The sequence below is a fragment of the Silurus aristotelis genome (genome assembly GCF_946808225.1).
Source record: "Silurus aristotelis genome assembly, chromosome: 1".
Classification (NCBI taxonomy): Eukaryota; Metazoa; Chordata; class Actinopteri; order Siluriformes; family Siluridae; genus Silurus; species Silurus aristotelis.
In genome coordinates, this window is record NC_139574.1 from 41,156,514 (window position 1) to 41,161,453 (window position 4,940).

Genomic DNA, 4,940 nt, shown 5'->3' on the forward strand with positions numbered 1-4,940 from the left:
TTATTTTAAAAAGTAACGCGTTACAGTATTAGTTACTGGTTACCGGTAACGCGTGACTGCCCAACACTGGTGCTGAAGGTATTATCAGCCTCCTCAAAACAGAAAAAGTCCTGCACATTGAAGGAGCTTCAGTCTGGTGTTGTCGGAGACACAGGCATCTTGGCTCCTTGCTGAACAGGGCCAGGGTGAGGGATGAGCTTGTGAAACTCTGCTGCGAGCATTCCTTTGACCATCTCTTTCTTCCTCTGGTCTCTCAACCATCGCAGTTTGAACATAGGAAGTGTGACAGCTGCCAGTATTGCATTGTTGCTTTCCATAACGGACACAAATCGTGTTTTGATTGCCTGCAGAAAAAAAACAAAAAAAAACCCACAGTGACACAGATATTAGAATGAGTGAAAGATTCCCTCTATGTACATTCTATGAAAATTGTACACCACTGTGATTTTTGACCTATAGATATGAGTTATAAAATTATTTAAATATCACAAAAACACAGATTAAAAAACTAAAAATATACGTGCAACTGGACAAAACTAAAACTTTATTTTTGCAAAAAAGGAATTATGGTATTATTACTGTTTTTATCCAGTGGGTAGGTGCAGTACAGTGTGTGAATAGAAATAAATATTATTTTTTGCACTTTACATTCTTTCCATTTCTTAGGCTATATTGGTGCTTGCTCGGCTAAAAATATTAATGTTGTAGGGTGCCCACCCAATGGCCCAACGACAGAATCCACTGGTGTGGGTGAAGGTATGCTGCATGTTAGTCCTTCTCGCGCGACTGTAAAAGATTACTCAAATAGATTGCACTTTGTTACATTAATCCAATTTTAACCTCGAATCTGACTTCAATTTATAATTAAGATTATGAATATCTCTAATTTAAGATGATCACCTTATTGGTTGTACTTCTTCTTGTGCTCAGCTAACCATACCTGCTCACTGAGGCACATTGTCCAGTCCGAATCTTAATCAGAGGATATAACGGTAAACTAATGTTCTTCAAGTAGGCCGCTGAATGCTTGCTCATGCATAAAGAATAATGTATTTAGCCACTTAGTTATTGTCAGGGATCCCCCTGCCACGCCCCTTTCGGCAGCTGTCGAACCTCGGCATTCCCCGAAGCACTCTGCTTCTTCTCCCGTGTGTGCCCCGCCCCCGCACGGAGCCCCTCTATGTCATGCTGATCACACACACCTGACACTCATTCACTCACTCATCTCCTTCCAGCAGATGAACATATAATACTGTCTGGAAGTGAGAAATGTACAGGTTGTTTTTACTCCATACACATGAACTTACTTTGATCAGAAACACAATCATACTCCAAATCAATTAATCAAATAAAGTCAATAAAAGAATCCCAAACTGCTGTGTGTCTTGTCCTCGCTATTAATGACGTCATTAGAGCTCCACTACTTCTAATGACCTGCTGTGACAGTGAGCTCTAATACACATCACACTGCCACCTACTGGTCATTTAAGATTCTGAGAGAGAGAGAGAGAGAGAGAGAGAGAGAGAGAGAGAGAGAGAGAGAGAGAGAGACCAGACGGCGGAGCATCTCGGTGTGACGTCACAGTAGGGCAACTATGTAAGTCAGAATGCGTCTCTGTTTCTCTCATTTCCGAGGTTTGTGCGTGTGAGTAAAGACACGTAAACATGGAGCTCTTCAGAAGGTTTAGAGAGATTTTTCAAACCAGAAGAAAGAAGAAATCTGAGCAGATTGCTGAAATAAAGGAGAAGCTGGAACACATGGAGAAAGTAGTGAAAGACTTGGATGCATTTTCTAATCTGATGAAAGAGAAGTTAGCAGATGAGAGAGAAGAGAAAGCCATTCTGCTTCAGACGGTGCAAAAGCTGGAGGCTACTTTGGCTTCTGAGAGAAAGCAGTGGGAACAGGACATAACTGAGAGAAACCCCACACATCTCCAAAACATCACCGAGCTCCAGTCTTTCCTGGAACTCTGCAAGAAACAGGAGAAAACAGTAAAACGTGAGAGAGAGAGCTGGGCGAGAGAACAAGAACAACTGCAGGAACGTGTTGCTCAGCTTAAGGCTACTTTGAAAAGCGAGAAAAGAAAAAAGGCCAAACTCGACATGAAGGAAATGAACATGTTACAGATTCAAACCTTCAGGGAGCTTCAGGATTCTCTGGATCATTGTGAGGAAGAGAATAAAAATTTGATAGCAGACCGAGAGCGAGTGGAGACACGTCTTGCTGTGCTTGAGGTCAAGTTGGAATTTGAGAGAAAGAAAATAGTGAAAGAAAAAAAGAAGGCCAAACTAAACATGGAGGAAATGACAACATTACATCGCCAAACCACCAGGAAGCTCCAGGATTCCCTCAACCACTGTGTGGAAGAGAAAAAGATAATTGATTTGATGAGAGAACGAGAGCGACTGGAGGAACATGTTGTTGAGCTGGAGGAAACTTTGGAGTTTGAGAATGAATTTAGGAAAAAACAGCCAAACGAGACATCACTTGCTTTATAACCAGATTCCTCAATAATTCATGAGGAACAGGAAATGGCAGCAGTGGAGAGAATCTGCAACGCTCTGGGCAGGTTTAGATTCAGCATGTGAACACACACCATACATATAGTTTTTTTTTCCCTATCTACTATATTTTACTATTTCTACTATGTTTGTTGTTATACTAATAACAACTTAATACTTGAATTTTGTGTGTGTTTTGTTTCTTTTATTAAAGTGTTTATGACATTTAATTCCCAACTAAGTATTAAAATCCACATAATAAAATTCTGAAACAAAACCCAATTCTGTTTAAACCCAATTTTACATGAACAGAAGTGAAACTGATCAAAACTATCGATGCAAGTTTAGTGAGAATGCAGCCTTATAACATCTACAGTTCAAATATAACTTTTGAGAACCTCAGTTAGTTAAAAAACATCAAAAGTAACAGTTTGGCATTCAAAACATTACAAAAGAACAATTTAATTCAATAGATTTATTTACATTTTTCAGCCTATTCAGTTAAAAAAGATTTGGTTTGATAATTTCGACTCCGTAGATTTAGTTCAAGGAACTCGGTTCAAAAGAGTTTATTAATGTCATAATAATGATTTAAATAATGGTATAAAGAGTCGATTCACTGGTTTTGGTTCAAATGAGTCTGAATCCATAGATTCACTGGTAAATGACTCGATTCCACAGTTCCAGAAAAATCTGTAACATAAAACATTCTGTCTCCTTAAAAATATTACTTTAAAAATTTTACTCTGTTTGTACAAAACCAGCAGGTGGTCAGAAAGTGCACAACAGCTAGCAGATGTCCTCACTGACATCTTCAACATCTCCCTGAACAGCGCCACTGTTCCTACGTGCCTCAAGACGACGACCATCATTCCTGTGCCGAAAAAGTCTTCTGTCTCCTGCCTCAATGACTATCATCCCGTTGCACTCACACCCATCATGATGAAGTGCTTCGAGAGGCTCGTTATGAGGCACATAAAGACCCAGCTTCCACCCGTACTGGACCCTATGCGGTTCGCATATCGTCCAAACCGCTCCACGGACGATGCTATTTCCACAACCCTTCATCTGGCCCTCACCCATCTGGATAACAAGGACTCTTATGTAAGGATGCTGTTCATAGACTTCAGTTCAGCATTCAACACAATCATTCCTTAGCACCTGATCGAGAAGCTGAGCCTACTGGGCCTGAACACCTCCCTCTGCAACTGGATCCTGGACTTCCTGACTGGAAGACCTCAGTCAGTCCGGATCGGAAACAGCATCTCCAGCACCACCACACTGAGCACTGGGGCCCCCCAGGGCTGTGTGCTCAGTCCACTGCTGTTCACTCTGCTGACTCACGACTGTGCACCAATGCACAGCTCGAATCACATCATCAAGTTTGCCGATGACACGACCGTGGTGGGTCTAATCAGCAAGAACGACGAGTCAGCATACAGAGAGGAGGTGCAACGGTTAACAGCCTGGTGTGGAGCCAACAACTTGTCTCTAAACGTCGACAAAACTAAAGAGATGGTTGTTGACTTCAGGAGAACACAGAGTGACCATTCTCCACTGATCATCGCTGGATCCTCAGTGGAGATCGTCAAGAGCACCAAATTGGTGTTCATCTGGTGGACAAGCTCACCTGGTCACTTAACACCAGCTCCATCACCAAGAAAGCCCAGCAGCGTCTCTACTTCCTGAGAAGGCTGAGGAAAGCTCATCTCCCTCCCCCCATCCTGTCCATGTTCTACAGAGGGACCATTGAGAGCATCCTGAGCAGCTGCATCACTGCCTGGTTTGGGAACTGCACCGTCTCGGATCGCAAGACCCTACAGAGGATAGTGAGGACAGCTGAGAAGATCATCGGAATCTCTCTCCCCTCTATCATTGACATCTACACTACACGCTGCATCCGCAAAGCACACAGCATTGTGGATGACCAAATACACCCGTCACACACACTTTTCGCACTCCTACCATCAGGGAAACGGTTCCGAAGCATTCGGGCCGCCACATCCAGACTGTGCAACAGTTTTTTCCCGCAAGCCATCAGGCTCCTCAACAAAGAACTGAACTGAACTCTCTCTCACACACACACACACACACACACACACACACACACACACACACACACACACACACACACACACACACACACACACTTACACACAACTGTGTGACTGATCCGCACAAACCGGACTCAACACCCATCATACACTTCGTTCACCCAGGTTTCAATACCAATCACATTTTTCACTATCGCAAAATGTTTACATGCCGTCTGTTGCTGATTCCGGAACTTGTTATTTTGCACAATATTCTGTCCAAATCCTTTGGTTACTGTTAACTTTATTTTTGATTGCTGCTACTGCTGAATTGCACAAATTCTGTTTACATCTTTCTGTTTACACTGCACCTTATTCTGTTACGACAGGTTTTACTGGCGGAGC

At 42.6% G+C, this 4,940-nt stretch overlaps 1 long non-coding RNA gene across 1 annotated transcript; it reads right to left on the reverse strand.

Annotated features, from left to right (window-relative positions):
- Window positions 1-48: 48 nt before the first annotated feature.
- LOC310725671 lies at window positions 49-1,252 on the reverse strand. Its single transcript, XR_014533464.1, has 3 exons — window positions 1,203-1,252; window positions 718-972; window positions 49-344 (listed from the first exon to the last, which is right to left on the reverse strand). It is a non-coding gene; the product is annotated as an uncharacterized lncRNA (long non-coding RNA).
- Window positions 1,253-4,940: the final 3,688 nt, after the last annotated feature.